Consider the following 22,750-nt stretch of genomic DNA (forward strand, 5'->3'; position numbering starts at 1 on the left):
GTGTTATTAACTGGATGCACTTACAGAATTAAACATGCATGCAGTGAGGAGATGTGAGAACAATGTAACATAATATTGTTTGTTGAATAATACCTACTGTTTTACTAGATGTTATAGAGTATATAGAGCACAGTGTTCACTGTACATTAACTTATTGATTGATTTTAATTTTGACACCATACCCACTTGATTTATTAACAGAAATTATTTCTATTTTTTAATGATCTTCAAGTAAACATTGTGTAAATAATTTAAAAGTGTTTGCTAAAGCAAACTATTACTATTGGTCATACGGAGGGTAAGGAATTTGAACAAAGTCCTAGCCCTAATATTAAACTTTGGTGCATAACTCATCCCACACAGTTTAACCTACACACATATAAATGATCATTCAAATCATGTAGCTTGTTGAGGAGAGATGCTATTACTTTTTTTTAAGCGATCAGACTTCCAATTTTCATAAAACAGGTGAAAAAAATAAATAAATCCCATAAAGTTACACTGAAGGATGGTTCTGAGCTACAGTATATAGGGACCAGAATATCATAAAGAATCTTTTGACTTGGGTCAGTGAGCCAGTTTAGTGATTTAAAGAACATGCATGCCACTGTGAACGAGCTTATCTGACTTGAGGGTGAACAAATGACAGATTTTTCATTTTTGGGTTATATTTCATAATTTAGCATTTTGTTGGGATTACGTAGTTTATTGCAATATTAATTAATTTCAATATTTGATTTTAAGGGCAATCTTGTTTACTTCTGTATATACTTCTATTTGCATTTTGACATGATTTTTTATTTTATTTATTTTTTTTATAGAGAAATATAGATTTTGCAAAAAATATTGCAAACGTTATAGTTAGATATGTTGTAAATCCACCAAAGGCTGAATAAGGAAGAGAAAAAGAATTCATAGCACTTATCTTAATGTCGCTTCCGTATGGGATTAACTTTGTGCCAATTGTTTTGAACGTAACATTTCATGAAATGTATAAAAATATAAACTGAGAATGAATAAAAACAATCTGAAACTGAAAAACAATGTAAACTTAGTCTTCAAACAAACAGCATCCTTTGGTAACGATATTCTCTGCTTGTGTTTGCTGATCGGGTTTTACGAATGCGTTGCTCGTGTTTTCAGTCACGCTTCCAAAGTTTTCATTTACGCTCCCTGAGTTTTCGTTCACAGTTCTGGCACAAACTGTGTGGGCGGGGCTAACAGAGAGGAGTTCTTATTGACTGGTGAGTTTTTGAATGACAGCTCTTTGACCTGGAATTATAGTACATCAGTAAAAGGGGCTCTGGTTCAGTTGTTGCATTTAAAAGTGTGAGAATCAGCAAGGGGCTTGATATGGATGTGATTAGTGATATATTAGAATAGAATTATATATATATATATATATATATATATATATATATATATATATATATATATATATATATATATATACAGTATATATCTGTAAACCTGTCAGCTGTGTAAAGGGAAAGAATACAGAACTACAGTATATCTCTAGACCACAAACAGGTGATTTTTATGGATAATAATTTATGATTGACAAGTGAAAATGAACATGAATGATAATTTGTTATCTTGATTTTACACTTTTTGAAGTGTACTCCTGATACAAATTAAGAAATTACTTTAGCTATATGATTTCATTTGAAAAAGTAGTCTATTATTAACTTGAAGACATTTCAAATAATATACGTTGATTAATTAAATAATACTTGACTGTAAAATCTACAGTAGGCCTACAGGAACACTGAATAAATGAAAAGAAACAAGTCTCTAATGCATTGCCATCCTCATGAACGTTAAATTCTAAATGGTGTAATACATCTAAAAATCAGTATGTGTATTGGTTTATGTATATTGTCTTTTGTTGTCTGTATACTGTGTACAATGTGTGTATTATGTAATATGGATATTGTGTATTACATGTACATATTGTTCCGTGAGTGTTGTGTATTCTGTATATTGTGTATATTATCTTGTAATTATGTGACCGCAACGTTGATGGCTGCAATGTCTGTGGAACTGCACTAATAAAGTGATTTGATTTCCAAAACTATTTTTTTTTCAAGTTAAAGTCATTCAAACTTTAAAATCAACCATTCAGCTGGTTTTGTAGAAGCCACATTTGAAGCAGTTAAAAAATGCCTGTCAACAAAAACATTCTTTGGATTGAATACCCATGCAATGTAATACAATCAAAGGTCTACACCCTGTGAAAACAAGCTCCATGCTTGGTTGGGATTTTGGAAGCTTATCGTGACAAAGTAGTATTAGAAGAAAAAAGGACCCATTTTATATTAGGTGGCCTTAACTACTACGTTCTTAACCATTTGATGCAATGTACTTATTATGCACATACATGTTGTTGCATTGTAATTACATTTAAATACTTGCATTTAATTACATTTGTAGTTACACTGTTAACTTTACCCCTAACCCTAACCCATCCCTTACTTCTAAACCTACCCATACCTCAACCTCAGTAGCAGCAAATGTGGGAATTTTGCAGAACAACACGTAGTTGCACAGTCAATACATAGTCTTGTATGTATTTAATGTTATTACATAGTAGTTAAGGCCACCTAATATAAAGTGTGACCAATACACATAAAATACAAAAGCGAACGCCTAAATATATCACTAAACACATCCATATCAAGCCCCTTGCAGATTCTCGCACTTTTAAACGCAACAACTGAACCAGAGCCCCATTTTACTGATTGAACTCCACTTCCAGGTCAAAGAGCTGTCACTCAAACTCACCAGCCAATGAGAACTCCTCTCTGTTAACCCCGCCCACACGGTTTGTGCCAGAACTGAGAATGAAAACTCAGGGAGCGTAAATGAAAACTTTGGAAGCATGACTGAAAATGTGAGCAGTGCATTCGTAAAACCTGATCAGCAGGTTCTTTTTTTCAGTTTCAGATTGTTTTTATTCATTCTCAGTTTATATTTGTATCCATTTCTTGAAAAGGTAAGTTCATTTCTTGAAAAGAAATATAATCCGATCCTCCCGATCTGATCAGCTGCACGTGTGTGGCATGTTCCAACTGAACAAGTTAACAACACGGAGATTGATATAAAAGACAGCAGTAATATTCCCAGTACGATTGTACAAAGTGCGATTGTAGCTCAGATTCGTCCATCATGCATGTATACACCAGCATTTGACAATAACTGGCCTCGGTGTGCACATGTTGATGAACGGTCTCCTTTTCTTTTTACCCATAAAAAGCGCTAGTTACGTGACTGTTATGGGCGCTTCATTTCAAATCATGGAGTGGCTATATATGGGAGAATCAAACATCTGCCACTCCATTTACCATGATGATTCAGATAGATCGCTAATTATTGCTTTGTTCTGTGATGCGTTTCAAGTGTACTGCATCTATAGCCAACATCTGGCAAACGATCATTTTGATAAAATTCGGCAGTTGAATTATAGTGATAAATTATTTCATATTGCTGCGCTGCTCAGCGTGAACCACTAGAGGGCGCGTCTCTATCTGCAGGAGTTTATGAATATACACACAAATTGTTTGATATACAAAGAGTACTTTCTAGATAAACTTAATCATTTATAGATATTGATTTCTAGATAACTTTCTAAATAGACTTGGTTTAGATCAAATGAATACCTACACTGGCTAAGAATTATTTAGCAGTTTTCTAATTCTATTATTTCTGAATATCTATAATGAAAATTACTTGGATGTCTCTAACCAGGTTGCCTTGCATTATAATAAAGAACATACAATTTGAATCATGTTGGAGTACAGTTAAAAGTTGAAAAAAATTCTTGTTTTTATTGTGAATCATCCATAAGTTTGATAAAAATCGAGATTAAATTTCTTTTGCCATGTCGCCCAGCCCTACTTTAAAGAGAGTTCAAGAGATTAGTATGGACTTCATACATCAAAGATTATATAAAGAGAGAGAGAGAGAGAGAGAGAGAGAGAGAGAGAAACTTGAGGCCAGCTGCAGACTGAGATATAGAGGACAGAGCTACTTATAACCACATGAAGCACAAGCAGAACTGATGTGACCCACTAAAGTACTGAACCACTGCAGAATGGACCTGATCCGCACTCTCTCTCTCTTTCTCTCTCTCTCTCTCTCTCTCTCTCTCACACACTCACACACACACACACACACACACACACACACACGTAACACCAAATGTTGGGCACCGGGCACAGAACTATTTTAGGGCCCCCTATACAATTTAAGTGCAGTATAAAATATATACACACACACACACACACACACACACAGTATATTAGAAGTGTGCAGTGGAGCCATTATCTGTATTTGTATCTGCATCTGTTCAAATGACAAAATTATCTGTATCTGTCTCTGTATAGAACCAGGTGTGGGCGGGGCTTAAACCAGTAGTGTGTCAAAAAAACTGAATGAAATTCCCATTTTTAAATGTTACTCTTACATTTATAGTTTCTATTAAAAAAATATTCATTGTATATGCCTTTTCATAATAATAGCCTAATAATAATTATGATAATAATAAGTATTATTATTATTATTATTATTATTATGCAACAATTATTTAAAAAATATATATTATTTTTCTTACCAGATGGAGCTGAATTTTTAGGCTACATTAACTGTGGAATATGTTGTGGGTTTCTCCTGGTATTTCTGATATTAATATCTGTATGACACAACATTTTCGTTTGTCTGTTCATGTATAACAACATTATTCTGGAGGCAGGAGGTGTCAAGCAAAATATGAAATGTCAAGCACACATTATGCAGTGAATAATAAATACAAATTCAAACTTTAAAATAAATGAAAATAAATCAATATAGCCTACAAAAAGGTGAAAGTCCTGTAAATCTATCAGGAATTTTTACAATAAGACAACATTATTTAGTTAAATAATAATAATAATAATAATAATAATAATAATGTAAAATTTATATAGCACCTTACTAGAGTGATTCGCTGAGAAATCTGATTGAAACTGCTAACCTGAGCTCCTGAGTTCACACTCCCTGTGTCCGAATATTCATACTTCCCTACTATATAGTATGCCAAAAACAGTAAGCCAATGGAGTAGAATGTCTGAATCCATACGATTCATAAGACAAGTAAGCGAGAAATGACGTACTACTTCCAGTGGGAATCCGAAGTGTGGATTTGTTGAACATTTTCCTATCCCACAATGCATTGGGAGCTGAGGAGACGTCACGTTCAAACGCTGGGTTTAAAACAAATGGAAGAGAACCGCAGGGCGGAAGGATGTTTTCAACAGAAACTGTATATACAAAGAATACTGCTCATTGTGCTTAAATGGCACTTGTTTAACCGAACTTGCATGGATTATTTTCACGATTGTTGTTGTCACGTCATATATTCTGGTCACGGGACCATGCGTACGTTCCCGGATGTTATTTTGACCAAATTCTATTCATACTGCCTCTCGCATACCTAAAGTGCATTTCTCATCAAATACAGTACAAACTGTGACAGGACGCGGTTTCAGATGCAGGGACTCTTTTCGGGTGATTCATGAAAAAGTCCCGCTTCAAAAGAGTCATTTGTTCACGACTCTCTCACGCTGGGTTTGTTGTTGCATGCGGTGCAGCGAGCTCGTCATCACAACAGAACGGGTAAAAAGCATCTCGAGACACACTGGTGGTGCATGCTCTAAAGAGGTATTCAATAACTCACAAAATGATATCTGATGAAACTGCTTATGAACGCACACATATTAAATTATTGTCGCAATCAATTATTTTTGTTCACATTTGCGACCATTTTAGTCGCCGTCTGGAGCCCTGTACTGTATATTTAAGGAATACAAATATTCAGTTTAATATCTAAAAATTAAAAAAGAAATTGGTCAAAATAACCAGAATTAAAAATATATATATTTCAGATACATTTTATGTAAATGCCATATTTTTCAAAAACCATTAAATCAGTGACCAAAACTGCAGAACAGAGTGATAATAAACTTCCAAAATTAACACTCACTCATTGTGTATATTCTCTTAAAGCAATAATCTTTCAAAATGATCTCCAGTTTGAACGTTAACTGGAGCAGAGCCCATGACATGCCCATGATACCAAACACAAGATCCATCACATAATTTCCAACTACACCACAGCAAATACAACTGTTCACTGCAATGTATGAATCAGTCACTCTTTAATGTCTGCACAACATATCCCGTTACCAAAGCAACTGAAATCAGTAAACAAAGAAACTGTGTTCTATGTCTGCTGTTACCATAGCAACTGGGATGGGTAAAAAGACCTGAATAGCTGAAAGTGATTCTATTATAAAATTTTAAATAATCTAATATAAGAAAAATAGAATTATATGGTTATATTGTACAGCTCTGTACCAAAGCATTGATAAACCATGGCAAATACTTAAAGAAATTAAATTATAGTGATTTAAATAGTGCCCTCAGCTAGAATTCGAAATCTGAACTGAAGATGAGTTTTTGAAACACAGAGATAGAGTACATTCAAATTGTTACATAATTAATATCTTCTTTTCAAACACTGAACAAATAATTTGTCAACGAAGCATGCTTCAGTACACAAATGAGATGCTGAACTATAAAGTAGCTAGATTGCAGTGTGTGTGCGCGTGCGTGTGTGTGTGTGTGTGTGTGTGTGTGTGTGTGTGTGTGTGTTTGCTGTAGCAGACTGAATATTCTGCTGATTTCTGCAATACCCGATTTGACCTGCAGTACAGGACAGTCAACACAGCATGACTGTGGATTTCATCATCCTCTAAGACAGCATTTAAAAACTCACAGAGTCTCACAGAGTCTCAAAAAATGCTGGCATTACAATATGAGCAGGTGCAGTATCACAAAGGCTGTGATACTGATCATGTTTTCCATGTATTTCAAGCCATTTCTGCATGTCTACATCCTAGAATCAGAAAAAAAAAAAAAAAAAAAAAATCAGCAACAACAGATTAGATTTAATTCTGTAGGCCAACTCTAAACAGATCTAGCTGACAGCTATCATGACAGCTCATAAAAGCCATTACTAACTGGTGCTTCTGATAATTAATTAACTAGCAATGGTGTTTGTGTGTCTATAATAACGATCAAAGATTTGGTTAAGGCTCTGCAGAAAACCTACTAGTTAAATATGGCCCACTGGCACAGAACTGTGAGTAAACAAGCACACAAAAAATGCACACATTCAACTGATCTATACAAACTGACATTGACAAAAAAGCAATTCCTTTCACAAAGACTATAAACTGACTACATAAAAAAAAAAAAAAAAAAAAAAAAACATGTTTTACCTTAGGGGATGTTTTTGCATATTAATGTGCACATTATGGAGCTTTTTTTTTAAAGACAGGTACAACTACCACATACCTCTGTTAAAATGTTTCAGCCTCAATTATGAATGTAACAGGAACCATCATGCACTTTTAGTTCAATAGCTTCTAATTTGATTGTGATATGAATCAAATCAGCGGTTAAGGCTCTGGGTTACTGATCAGAAGGTTGGGGGGTTCAAGCCCCAGCATCACCAAGATGCCACTGTTGGGCCCTTGAGCAAGGCCCTTGACCCTATCTGCTCCAGGTGCGCCGTATCATGGCTGACCCTACGCTCTGACCCCAGCTTAGCTGGGATATGTGAAAAAAAGAATTTCACTGTATATGTGCAAATGTATAATGTGTGATAAATAAATAAAATTAATTATTAAATTAAATCAACACAGATAATGACTGCTGACATGTCAAAGACGTTTCAGATATAATTTCAAAGCTTTAGGCTAAATATTTTCTAATTAAATGGGTAAAAACCAAAATGTGTTATCCCTGCCTTCACTTATATATTATTATTGTTTAGAAAGAGAAAAGGAAAATGGAGTAATAGATAAAAAATAAAATAAAAAAAAACAGCAGAAAGAGACATATTTTGTCACGTGCATATTTTAAGGAACAGAAAAGCAGAGCAACGAAAGACATGAAAGCACTGGGGCTGGGGGAGGTGTGTGTGTGTGTGTGTGTGTGTGTGTGTGTGTGTGTGTGTGTTCAGTAATGTCAATCCTGTCTGCCTGATAGACTAAAATATGCCTGAGTAGCAGCCCGAGGTGCTCAGCATATAAAGATAAATACACTAACAGAAAGACATTAAACATATATGCTGTCATCCGAGCGCTACATTCATAAAAGCAACCTCATTAATACAATGTTTATTTACACAGAAATAGACAGTGATCAGACAATCAGACAAACCACAGACACGCACGTCAACACAACCTACTGCACATATACAGAGAGAAACACGCTACTGAGACTATGACTGCCTTACACAATCACACACACGCCTCTCTGAATCCTGTTCACAGGGGGTTGAATCTGTTGACACCATCTGCTGACTAAATTACAGCATCGACTTATCCATCTTAATCTATTTGGTTTGATCAAAACAAATCCACTTCAATTAAAACTCACCCAACAACATCTTCCATTGATCTCTATCTGTCCGTTTCCTCCACATAATCAATCTCTTCATATTTCCCAATTCAGTTTATTCTATTCTTTGCTAAGAGTAAAAATAAGAACATGTATGTTGCCATGGATACCAGATAGGCAATAACCTGAGGCCGGATTCATGAAACGTTCTTAAGAAATTTCTTCTTAACTACCATTTTCTTCTCATTTCTAACTTAAGAAAAAAGTTACAAATATTTTGTATTCCCGAAAAACGTAAGAAATTTTAGAGCAAAAAATGTTTTTGACTGTTTTTTTATTTAATGACATTTTTATTTTCAGCTTGTAAACCATGTAAATGTTATCACCAAAATTTTGAAGGATGCTGTCCTTTTCTTCATATCGCTGCCCCCTTCGGCATATCGCGGTGCTATTTTGTGGCCCATTTTGCATAACGCGTCGGCCCAGATCAGCTTATCGCGGCCCATTCAGCCACGTTTCGTGGCCAGCCCATCGGGAAAAGTCCCGGTTCTCCCGATGGCCACTCCACCCCCACATATAGCACTCTCTCTCCGCAATCTTTAGAGTTCATAGAAACATAATAATTATAACAGTAGAAAGCTGAGACTTTCTTTTTCAATTTAAGTTAATAGATACATCTATCAGTACAATTTACCAGTGTTGAAGTATTGAAGTTGTTGTAGGCTATTAGACAAGGCAACTCCATTAGCAGGCTGATCAGACAATGACAAAGCCTGTCTTTTTATACGTAAGAAAAAAATTCAGATGTTCTTAAGAAAATATTTGAGAACTTCAGTGTTGTAGTTAAGACCACCTAAACCGAGACCAAGTCAACACCAAGACCAGAGTGTATCGAGACTGAGACAAGACAAAGACTTTGAGGGGTTGAGACCAAGTCAAGACCAAGACCAGACCAGTGCGAGTCCCACACTGCACGACACACTTACGATAAAATGTGGAACATGCAAACCATAGGCGCTCCTCAAACTGATCTGAAAGATCCACATTCCCATAAAACACCCACAGAAAACAAATGAAGATTCCTCTTCATTCACCTCTTTTATTGCCATTATATATATATATGTGTGTGTGTGTGTGTGTGTGTGGTGTGTGTGGTGTGTATCAGTGTACCATGAGAAATGCCTTGATAAAATAATCAAAAGGCATTGCAGAGGTGAACTGCATGTGTGTGAATTTTTCCTTAGTTTTCTTTGAGCAAACAAATACAAATAAACACTAAGGAGCTGAAATCAACTTAACCATCTTTATTCAACACTCCTTTTCAAAGTTTTACCATCCACCTAAAACAATAACATTTTTGTGCAAGCATCGCATTAGGTTTTATGAATGACTCTTCCCCTAGAAACCATCAAGTACAGAATATATCAAACAATTATTCAATACTGAAGTCTTCACTTGGGGGCCTGGGTAGCTCAACGTGTATTGACGCTGACTACCACCCCTGGAGTCATGATTTCGAATCCAGGGCGTGCTGAGTGACTCCAGCCAGGTCTCCTAAGCAACCAAATTGGCCCGGTTGCTAGGGACGGTAGAGTCACATGGGGTAACCTCCTCGTGATCGCTATAATGTGTGGTTCTCATTCTCGGTGGGTTGCGTGGTGAGTTGTGCTTGGATGCCGCGGAGAATAGCGTGAAGCCTCCACACGCACTATGTCTCCGCGGTAACGCGCTCAACAAGCCACGTGAAAAATGCGCTGATTGTCGGTCTCAGACGCGGAGGCAACTGAGATTCGTCCTCTGCCACCTGGTTTGAGGCGAGTCACTACGCCACCACGAGGACTTAGAGCGCATTGGGAATTGGGCATTCCAAATTGGGACGAAAAGGGGACAAAATATATATGTATATTTTTAAAGTCTTTACTTTTCTCTGGCTTTTCTTAAACAATATAGTAACCTTCTGAGTTCTCAAGATTGCTAACGTTAGCTAGCTATCTTTGCTAGCATCACTTACTCTTAGCTTACCATTCTTTATGCTTCCTTTCTAAGTGCCGATAAAAGTTTGACGTGGTCCCAGCCATCTCGGTAAGCATTGCATTGCAGAATTTTCAAACTGCTGTGTGTTTTCTTTTGGACGCTTTTTTGCAGATGAATTCTTTGTGGTTTAGGTCAGTGTTTCCCAACTTTTTACACCACTATCCCACATAACCATCATCGATAGTTTTCCTTTTCAAAAACTTATCCATGTCTTAGTAGCGTGAACTCGTAATGTTTGAAATTCGGCTATGCAAAAAAACGCAAGTAACATAGGTATGCTGTATGATGAGGTTACAGATGCCAAGAGCGCTAATTGGATAATGAAAAACCAACACACTCTCACGGCGAAATCGTCAGGATTTGTACGACTTTTCTACATTTGGCTAATTCGTATGATATCGTGCGACTGCACTCATTTGAATTCCTACGACTTTCGTTACAGCCAATCACGTCGCTGGACATCGTTTCCATCTAATACACGACAATTACTTGCTTCTGTCACACACAACAGCTTCCTATCATGTTTACACACTCTACTTAATGGTTAAGTTTAGATAAGGGGTTTGGGTAAGGACATAATATTCATAAGTATGTCCTTAACGCCTCATGCGCGGAACTCGCTCTTACTTCCGCATTAGACATCCGGGAATTTGTACTTGATGAGTTTATGCAAACAACATCGTGCGAGACCATATGAAATAGCCAACTTGTAAATTATGTATGACATTTCATGAGATTGGGTTGTGAAAAACCAATTTTCCAATTTGTAGATTTGTTCTTGCAAATGAATTCTTGCAATGGCACAGCAAATACATTTGTTATTTTTTATTTATGTATTTATTTACTGTATTTTCCATAAATAAAGTTGCACCTGACTATAACGCGTTATTGATAGAGAGAAAAAAAAAAACCACATAAGTCGCACTGACAGAGGTTGCGTCCGGCAGGCACTAGTACCCGGGAGCAGCTGCCCGGCCTCCATTCACTGGTTCAGATGTCAAAAGCGCTCCATGAAGATTACAGAACCTCAGAATCTACACATCGTATCATGGTGTTTTTGGACTTGTTTGAAACAGGAGAACTTGCTTTTAGTAATCGTATGTAACAGTTTCTCATATTCTTTTTGTTTCATGAGAGAAATGCGATAAGTAAGCCACATCTGTTTATAACATCTGTAACTCTATGCTGTGCACAAATAAACAGCCTTTAGTCTTTGAGTAAACAAGACACCTGTTGTATTCTATTCATTCACTCGGTTCACTGACTGAATGTTTTTACTACAAGTGTGATGATGAAGCATCATTTTGTGGGCATGTGAGGAGTTGCATTTTTCAGCGGACTAGAGTTTGTTAGAACAATAATGTTATGATGGACAAAATATTGAAACTGGTTGCATAAAATACTTTGTAATGGAAAATATACTGAACTGGCAACTTTAAAACTCTTCTACCGTCTCTATGCCTTCACTAAAATACCGGAAATAAATGGTATTTATTTATTTTGAGGAATTTTATAATTTTCCATGGCACACCTGACAATCTGTCATGGCACAGTTGTGGGCACAGTGGTTGGGAAACACTGGTTTAGGTAGCCAAATTGTATTAAAGAAGATTTGGCTGACATCTCTCAGACAGCCACAGTGTTTCTCCTGTCTCTTGCATTCACTTCTTGGTGTGCGTGTGAAGGGGGCTGGGAGGGATGATAGCTGTTAACAGTAACAAAAATTTCAAATTAGAAATGAGTCAAGTTATTGCTTGCATTTGAAGCAGGAAGTTTTACATCCTATCACAATAATGATGTTAACAAATAAATCAGACAATGCACAGGCAATTTAGTGATATCCCCGCAGTTGTGGTCTTGACCGGTTTTGAAATAAAATCCCGAGTCCTCTTTGTCTGAGACCAAGACCAGACCGAGTAAAAATGCGGTCGATTCCGAGAAGAGACCGAGACCTTCAGAAAGTGGTCTTGAGACTGGTCTCTGCAAGTGGTCTCTCAAGTGGTCCTCTAGATGCAACAGGAGACCCCCTGGAAAGAAACATTATCTCATTCTTGGGGGTGGGGGGGGGTTGATCTCCCCCTTAGTGTCTCTCTCACTTGTTTACTCACTGATGCATATGCGAGTAATAGGGAAACGTAAAGTCATTTGCACTCTTTATATGGTGGAACTTAATCATCGTCTGAAATTCACAAATGCAACATGGGCATGAAACATGAACACCAGTGAAGTGGTAGGTCTTCTGCGATCTGCAGCATCTTCAGTTTAGTATTAAGAAACTAGCCAGTCAGACACGAGTCAGTCAGACACTAATGAATGTGCAAGTCTGTGTGTCCCGAAAATGATAGTGGTAGTGTTGATGTGAAAATGAATGATGTTTTTATCAAAATGTCTTGAATGTAAATGTGTCTATATTGTGTGAAAGTCTGCAAAGAATACAGAGGTGCAAGCGCAAAACAGTCAATAATAGGGATGGGACAATATATCAAATTTAAAATGTCCCTGAAGTGCTTAAAAGTGCTTAAATTTAGCTTTTAGAAATGGAAATATTGGAATACCTGTAAAATCCCCTTGTTTTGTTGAAAAGTGCTTGAGATTAAAACTGACCATTTCTTCCGTGTAAAGTGTGTTCATCAAAGATGAGATACCGCACTCCACTTTCATTGAATAATGTCTCTTTTAATATCCTTTCTGTTCTTTACGGTCAAGTAAAAAAGTAAAAAGAAATATAAATTTTAATAACAAATAGCACAAATGCACTAAAAAACCTAGACTCCTCTCTCGTTATTAAATAAACCGGAACACCTGTAAGAGTCTGTGAGATGCACGATGAACTCAAAAAGTGACAGTACCATTATAGCGTGTCTTATCCACCTTATTCCTAAGCCCTGTGATGCTTTGCGCGAATGTGGGAGGTACTACACAGTTGTAGTTGCATCATACGTTTATTCATTTTTTCGTTGCAATGTTGATCATACATTCATACTTCTAGATGTGTGAGCACAGCCTGACAGAGCTTAATAAGGACAATATCCGTATAGCCGTTCCATCTTTAATAGAGGTTTGGGAGGATGACTTAAAGAAGTGGCCTCAGGATGTATGAAGAGCTATGAACTGCACGTTATCCCTAAGCTCTGTAAGGACATCCTAACGTGTTCTAGCCAAAATGACTTGATCAAATCATAATACAGTACTCACTAAGACCTTGTTTATAGCTGGTATTTGTTTTGTTCAATGATTCAAAATAAAATAACTCACTTTTTGACATCTCAACATGTCTCTATTTATTGTCGGATCGCACATTACATGTTGGTCTTGTATGTCTATTTCTCAAACCATTTGTAATATTTGCTGTAACACAGTGCCATCTACTGGATTCTTGAAGAACAATAGGTATTGTAATTAATGCATATCATCACAGTATTAAGATGTATCTTGAGTAATCCGATCACATGTGGTCAGGTGTTGAATCCATCCCTGTTGGTCACACAAATGCATCTCCTGTGAGCACTTGTCATCGGTTTTCGAGGGGAGGGTTTATTGATGACATAAATCATCACTACATCATAAATTAATAACCCGGAAAATGTCACTTAAGACAAAGAAGCATGGAAAAATGGCACAACAGGTACAGCTGAAATTGCATCTACTGTGCACACAAAGACACACTGAAGAAGATTCGTAAAGATCTCATACATGTATATGAAAGCTCTTTTTCAATTTTTCCGATTGGACAGTTATTTCCTTTTAAAGCCATGTGTTACCAGAGTCATGAACAGTATAAACTCTTCATTTAGCACAGCGGTTGATTGACAGATAAGGAGTGGCGTTTCACTGCATCCCGGACAGTGTTTACAGCATTTCAAATATGTTTTTGACTACCTCCGTATGTGTTTTTACAAAAGGTATGTATAATAATATATATGTATAAATGAATCCTTGCCTGTGTTTTTGCAAGCGTGTCCTCAGGAATATTCACCCCCTCACACATCAGCCAACTTGGGCATACTGGGTTTACCCTTCCATGTCCAACAGCCTATGCATACCCTTTGATGCTGTCGAATCGCTTCCCTCCCTCGGAGTACCCAGTACTTGCGTCGCACTTCTACAAAGACGCGTTCTGGAAAGTCCGCAGAAGATGTATCGCTTCAGCTCTTCATCCTCATCATCTAGGTGGAGAAGAGTGCTCTTAGGCACTGATCAGGGGACTGAAGGAGGAATGGTGGACCTTGGTTTCACCGACTCAAATTGGCCAGCACTGCTAGTGTCTTACCAAGCGTAATGTCATCGGCAGGATTGCTTTTTGAATCCACATAGTGCCAGACTTCTGGGTCAGTCAGTTCATGGATATCCGCCACCCGTGTTCTGACGAAAATCTTAAAGCAACATGATTCAGCCCTGATCCATGTTAACACCATGGTGGAATCTGACCACAGGGAAACATGCCATATGGGAAGACTGAGTTCCGATTTCAAGAGCTTAGCACCGGTAAAAGCAGCACACAGCTCTAGCCAGGGAGTTGACTGCTGCTTCTTGGGGGCAACTCTAGACCTCGCTGCTAAAAATGCTACATCTATGTGACCCTGAGGAACTTTGGTGTGCAGGTAAACAACAGAGCTATAGGCTTGCTTTGAGGTGTCGCAGAAGATATGAATGTCTCTAACACTCTGGGAGGTATCCAACTCAGAAATAACATAACACCTGGGAAGAGAAATCAGTTGGAGATCTGTTAACTCTCTCTCCTATGCTTGTCAAGCCTGCAGCAACTCATTTTGTACCTGGGGAATATCCCATTCCCGTTTCTTGTCCCACAGGTGCTGGACTAGGACCTTGGCCCTTGTGGTGTAAGGGACAATATAACTCAAAGGGTCATACTGGTTAGCCAAGACTTCATAGATGTTTCACATTGTAGGGACAGAACAGTCAACAGGATGATATTTGTAGGACAATGTGTCCGAACAACAGCGCCAGTGTCCCAGTGTTGATTCTTGAGCATCTGGTTGACCTTGTGTTAATCACAACTCAATGCTGGATGATCTTGCATGGGATGGCATATGGCTCAGCACAGCAGGTGTATTATTCGCCCACTGCCGTAGATCAAACCCACCCATGGCAAGAAGATCTCGCAACTTTAATGCCAGTGACTTGGCTTCCTCTTCTGAACTGTACTTCTCTATACATACTCTCACATCTTCCCCGGGTTCACTGTAGTCCAGGACGTGTTTTAGTAAGGTGAATGTTGCACAGCAGGGGCTGCACATCGTCCTGAAGGGAAGAACTTGCCACTCATACACCTGGGGTGGCTCTTCTTTTTGAGGTCTCTCCAGAGGAATCTCAATAGAGGGCGATCTTCCAGAAGCAGCCGCACCTGGTGAAACATCACTCTGATGTCACTACTCAAAGTGTGGCATACCTTGGCATACCTTGCAACTCCATCAACCATGACTCTTGTTGTCTTTGACTCAAGTGCAGCGATGGCTTTTTGATCCTGCCTTGAACGGGTAATGACTTTCTCACTACGATAAGGGATCACATCAAGTTGCCATAATTCCTAAACTTGTTTGTGCAAGTCACCTGAGGGGAGAGGATGTCGCAGTAAAGAGACACTGCCTTTCTGTAAGATGATGTTGAATCTCGTGAGTAGGTCCCTGCAGTGTCCACCCTAAGTGGGTTCTGATAGCAGCAGGTCCAGCTGGTGAACCTAAACGCACAGGTTCAACCAGCATGATAAGGTGTGGATAGTCAGACCCGATGAGGAGGACAGGTTGGACGGAATCAATCTGTTGCAGTGGTAATTCCTGTAGATGCTGATACTTTTGCTGTAACTCACTGATTGGATAAGTATGTTCAGCCAGTCCTAGGGATTCAGCAATGAATGCCCCATGAATCTTTAAGGCTATCTTTGGCTGGAAAGCAGGAGAGACTGTATATGACACAGCAGTACCGTATAGTATAGATATAGATCTTGACGTATGGTATGTAGAACTCCTCTGGCTGACCTTTAAACCTCAGCTGCTGTGCTGCAGAACGAAGGAGAATCGATCATTCGGACCCATCGTCTAATATGGCGTAAGTCTCCGAACAATGATCTTCATTTCTCAGAAGCAACTTACACATCTTCAGCAAGACTTGCCGGTTTCTTGTAAGGAAATCAAGGTACAGTGTCTCTGCTGTTGTGTTCACTAGACAGCTCTCCGGAGCTTTCTCCTTGGAACGCTTAGCCGTTTTCTCTGAAAATCTGTCATTCAACTCATGCAGAACAGGCAAGTGTTTACAGTTGCAGCTCTTGCAGAGGGTCCGGAGGGTACAATTAGCTGCTCTATGACTTCGCCCACACCACCAGCAATGATTGTTTGTGTAAATCCAATTCACCTTCTCAAACTCTAGCCAGGATGATAAATCAAGCAAGGTAGGAATAAGAACCTTGTTAGGGTTGATGAACCTTCTAAAGCTAGTTCTCAGGTCATGTCGAAGCTTACATAGTAGCCTTGAGACGTGGGAGCCGCATTCGAGTTCGACCTGGACTTTTCACCCCAGCTGATTCAACCTACTGACTAAGGAACGAACTCTTGAGGCAAACATCCTAAAGGCTTTCACATCTCCACTGGTGACAGTCGGTCCATCCATAAGCTCTGCTATTCTGTGGAGAGCCAGCTGGTGAGGTTGTCTGTACTGTTTATTAAGTGCTTCCATAATATCTGAAAAAGGGTAGGGGAAATTGCAGTAGGAATCTGCAATGAGCAGGGCTTCTTCCAATTTCAGATGGTCTACAAGTATTTGAAATTTGAACCTCTCTGTAGTGTCAGCTGGTAAAATATTCTCTAGAGCTATTCTCAGTCTTGAAAAATCTCCTGGGTCGGCATTGAGGAAGTATGGAATAGTGGGTGCTGGCCCTCTATATGTATTCTCTTGACTAGATGGAGGGAGCTACTCAGACTGATGGTGAACCAATCTGGGTTGGTTAAAGGAGTCATCAGGTCTGGTGAAGGTTGAGGACCTCGGGGAAGAAGACTGATGAGGTAAGGTAGGTTGGGAATAACTCTGATATGCTGACATCTCTAACCGCTTCAGTCTCTCAGCTACAGTAGGTCTGAAATGCAGTCCTGATTTGGTTGACCTTCAGTTTTCTCACTCCCTTTCTTGGTCTGTCTCGTTCGAGGCATTGGTACAGGCTTCTCAATCTCCTTTGTTCTCTGAGGGACATGATGGCAAGGCTGTGGGACAGGTGAAGTTGTTATCGAATAATGTTCTGACTGGCTAGAGGTCCTAAGCTCATTAAACTGTGCTTCAAGAGCCTCATTCCTTTTCTCTAGCCTTCTGAGTTCCATGATAGCTGAAGGAACCTGATCTACTCAGACAGGATAGTTCCTCATTCTCTCTCCTCAACTGCTGAAACTCTGCTAAGATCTCTGCTGATATATCTGAATAAAGAGAAGAATGTGTATGCTGCTGTTCGATTTCCCTGATGGAACACCACTGATCCAATGTCTGCCAATGCTGTACATTTGAATGACATTCAGAGGGTGTGGCAGTAAACTCCATGGAGGTTGCTCCTTGTGGCTCCACATCTTCACTCAGTTCAGGGAAAGAAGTGTCTGCTCTGTTGGGTGACTGATGTTTCTGATGAAACACACTTGGGAGCTCAAAGTATGATAAGTAACTAGGGAGTCACACTGATCTCTGAGGTCTGACAATGGGCTCAAGAGGCTCAGATCTCATGTCAGGATACATCTTCTTGAGACAGCTCTGTATCCGGGTTGAAGGAACGCATTCAATATAATGTACTATACTGCAATATAAAATTGATTAAAGCCACTGTGGTTCCTACTGTGAGTCTTCGGGCACAGTGCTTGAAAATGATGTCACTTCTGTCTCTGGTGCATTTTCATTTATGTCAATGATTTTTATGGTTATACTTTTATCTGATGTGAGTGGAACAGGTCCTTTGTCTGATGCCTGGATATCAATTTCATAGCTATTTTTCTGTTCAAAATCTATAAGGCCAATCACAGTCATTTCCCAGTGCTGGAGTTTAAATCGAAAAGTTTTAATATCCTACTGTCTATATCCTTTCCAAATGTGTAAAAAATGTCTCCATTGGGACCATCATCCATGTCAGTAGCATTAACTTTTATAATAGTTGTGCCACAGGGACATTTTCATAAAGTGTTACAGAGTAAACATCTCAAAAACCAGCATATTGTCGTTTACATCTAAAACGTCAACTATTATCTACATTGTCCCGGACTTTGGTGGTCACCCTCCATCGAGCAAAGAAGTAGCTTGTGTCTACTGTTGGCTTCTCTATCCAACGACTTTTGAAGAACTAGAAATGACATTTTTCTTTCCTCTCCGCAGTCTTTCACTTCTACCCAGAAATGATTGTTATGACTTAGTTTGGACCCATCATCTGGGTCACGTGCTGCTTGTAACAGATACCGAGCTCCAGGTAAGGCTGTTTCAGATTCTGATTTTCTCTTAGAATGTCGGGGTGTGATCGTTGATGTCCAGAATTTCAATCGACACGTAGTGAATCTCTAGCAGATTTTCTAGGGCAATTTTCAGATTGACGATGCACGAGCTGCTTCTCTCGCATACCGCCTCTCGATCTATCTTTCCATTGACACTTAAAATCCCGTTATTCTGATTTACCATGAACAGCAAGTCGCTCAAGGTTGAAACTATCCAAAATCTTCAATCAAACAAATAGTACATGGCTTGATTCATATGTCCTTCACAAAGATGAATCTGCCCGATTGCAGCCTTGCTGAAGCGCCCCCAGATCATCACCGATCCTCCACCTGGTCATCTAATGGTTAGACGGAGACCTGGAGAGGCCTTCAAGTCACAGATTCTCACACCCACTATGAAATTTGGCGGAGGATCGTGATGATCTGGGGGTGCTTCAGCAAGGCTGGAATCTGGCAGATTCGTCTTTGTGAAGGACGCATGAATCAAGCCACGTACAAAGTTATCCTGGAAGAAAACTTGCTTCCTTCTGCTCTGACAATGTTCCCCAACTCTGAGGATTGTTTTTTTTTCCAGCAGGACAGTGCTCCATTCCACACAGCCAGGTCAATCAAGGTGTGGATGGAGGACCACCGGATCAAGATCCTGTCATGACCAGCCCATTTTCCAGACCTGAACTCCATTGTAAACATCTGGAATGTGATCAAGAGGAAGATGGATGGCCACAAGCCATCAAACAAAGCCAAGCTGCTTGAATTTTTGCACCAGGAGTGGCATAAAGTCACATTGCTGTTGGGTGAAAGACTGGTAGAGATCATGCCAAGACGCATGAACGCTGTGATTGAAAATCAGGGTTATTCCACCAAATATTCATTTCTGAACTCTTCCTAACTTAAAACTTTAGTATTGTGCTGTTTAAAAATGAATATGAACTGGTTTTCTTTGCATTATTCGAGGTCTGAAAACACTGCATCTTTTTTTGTTATTTTGACCAGCTGTCATTTTCTGCAAATACATGTTCTAAATGACAATACTTTTATTTGGAATTTGGGAGAAATGTTGTTAGTACTTTATAGAATAAAACAAAAATTTTAATTTTACTCAAACACATACCTATAAACAGTCAATCCAGAGAAACTGATAATTTTGCAGTTGTCTCATAATTTTTTCCAGAGCTGTATATTGCTACTTGCACTTCTGGTTAGATGCTAACTGTATATAATTTGCTCTGTTCTTGTACTCTTCACAATGACAATAAAGTTGAATCTAAGAATCTAATCTAATAATCATGATTGCTATTTTTATCTTCACCAAAATCATTTCCATCCTCATTATCAAGGGTAGTTGAGAACAATAGAACTTTGTAACATACCTCCAGCAAACAATATTTTTTTTCTGAAGCAAACATACATTCTTTACACAAACAAAACCCAGCCAGACAGACAGACAGACAGACAGCCAGACAGACAGACAGACAGATAGATAGACCCTCCCATCCAATATTTCACATTGTTGGCACTGACATTGACAGTAATCAAAAAGACGCACGCATGCCGCATTCGGCAAGACAAATGCAATCATCATCATTACATTATATGTCAGCACACTACTACACTAGTACGCTACTTGTAGTACTATGTGGTGCCATTTGTAAAATAAAACATTTGACAAAAACTGGTTCAATTTATACACAAAAACATGTGACCTCTTGCTGTTAATTGCTTGATAGAAAACACAGACAACAAGCAGGACTGTGAAACAGAAGCTCTCTATCTCTCTTGTCCTCTCATCACACAACATCTACTTTTAAGTCTGCTATATAAATAATACAATAAAATATTAAACAAAAATAATGTGATGTAATACTCTGCCTATACTACTGTAATGCAATTATATTTGACAAACTAAACATAGGCCTACATTGGCCTTATTATCATGCATCAAACGGTTTGTATTTTGATGCTCTAGTTTAGACAATGTTCTTATTACTTATCATTCATGCAGCAATGCTTATTATGAAAACTATTAATAAGTATTGTTGCATGAACTATAAATAGATTAATTCTCCACACCTAGCCTATAGAAAATTATCAACATATTCTGATGCAATCAATAAGGTCTAATTTAAAGATGTCCATCCCCCACAGAAAACAGACAGAACAGAGAGAGAGACAGAGACCACGTTTACATGGACACCAGAAAGCCGCTTATTGCAAGAAGGCTGCTTAAAGCTCGCAATCGATGAATGTGTTTACATGAGCTATGTTCGTGGCTTTCTCTTTACTCTTATATACATCCGGCTCATTTGTGGGACATAGCAGTGATGAGTTTTGCCATGGCAAGCACCACTCACATTTTCTTCAGAAAATGTATCTATTTATGTAATGATAGATAGCCTAATATGGGTTGCATTTTTATGTGTAATTTTGGTACAGTTCTTGACAACCCACCCTGGACACGACTAATTTCCAAACCCTTGTAACAGCACTGATTGAGCTTAATGTTTACCTATGAATAATTATGGTTAAGACGTTTTCAATCTTTGTAGTTTTCTTACCTCTCCAGAATCTCTCCTCCTGTGATCTGGTATCACTAGAGTATTTCTATTACTGCCTGGCGCTATAGTTGATCCAATACTCATTCTGGGTCCAACTAACATGTACCGTTTGTCTCCAGATCTGTACTGGATGCTGTGACACAGAGTCCCGTCATAATTTGCATCTTGTAAATACTTGGATGAACAGTCTGTAGATTTGGAGCACTGCATTACAATCAACACAATGATACTGATGAGAAAAAGCACTGAAACCGAGCCCAAAGTGATGATCAAATAAAATGTCACGTTGTTTTCCTCCTCGTCTTTTACTGCATTTTTCACATCAGAAGCTGCAAAAGCCTCTTTGGGCTCCACAACTTTGACAATCACAGTCGCTGTTGCTGAGAGTGAAACGTTCCCATTGTCTTTGACCAGTATGACCAGTTTCTGCTGGGCCTCGTCTGTTTCTGTGAATGAGCGAAGGGTCCTTATCTGTCCTGTATAGCGGTCCAAACCAAACAGACTGTGCTCACTAACTTCCTGCAGTGAAAATAATAACCAGCCGTTGTATCCGATATCTGCGTCATAGGCTCTGACTTTAGTCACCAAATGACCTGCGTTCACATTGCGGGGAATCTCCTCCACACCCTCAGCGGAACCGTTAGCACTGACTGGATATAAGATCACTGGAACATTGTCGTTCTGATCCAGAATAAACACGTTCACTGTCACGTTACTGCTCAGAGACGGACTTCCAGAGTCTGTAGCAACAACTTGGAAATTAAAAGTTTTTACAGTTTCAAAGTCAAAGCTCTTCAGCGCATAAATCTCTCCATTTTCAGAGTTTATATTAATGAAAGATGTATATTTGTTTTCTACAATGCCATCTCTCCATATCTGATAGCTGAGCACACCGTTTTCACTTGTGTCTTTGTCTGAAGCAGATACAGAAAATAAATATTTGCCTGGAAAATTATTTTCCAGCAAATAAAATGCATAAGGGGAAAAGGAAAACTCGGGACTATTATCATTTACATCTGATAAGTGGACAGTTATAGTTTTAACAGAAGACAGTGGTGGCTGCCCTGCATCTTTGGCTACTAACGTGATATCATAACGAGATATTGTCTCTCTGTCAAGAGATGACGTTGTAACTAATGAGTAGGTGTTATGTTGTGATGACGGCATTAGTTTGAAAGGTATGTCCTCAGGTAATGAACAGGAGACTCTTCCATTTATTTCAGAATCTAAATCAGAAACGCTGATTAA

At 38.7% G+C, this 22,750-nt stretch overlaps 1 protein-coding gene across 1 annotated transcript in view; it reads right to left on the minus strand.

The window, feature by feature from the left end:
• LOC127417853 (protocadherin beta-15-like) overlaps positions 1–22,750 on the minus strand; it is a 42,146-nt gene that overhangs the window by 11,946 nt on the left and 7,450 nt on the right. The gene's annotated exons all lie outside the window — the stretch shown is intronic.

Source organism: Myxocyprinus asiaticus, chromosome 27 (assembly GCF_019703515.2).
Source record: "Myxocyprinus asiaticus isolate MX2 ecotype Aquarium Trade chromosome 27, UBuf_Myxa_2, whole genome shotgun sequence".
Taxonomy (NCBI): domain Eukaryota; kingdom Metazoa; phylum Chordata; class Actinopteri; order Cypriniformes; family Catostomidae; genus Myxocyprinus; species Myxocyprinus asiaticus.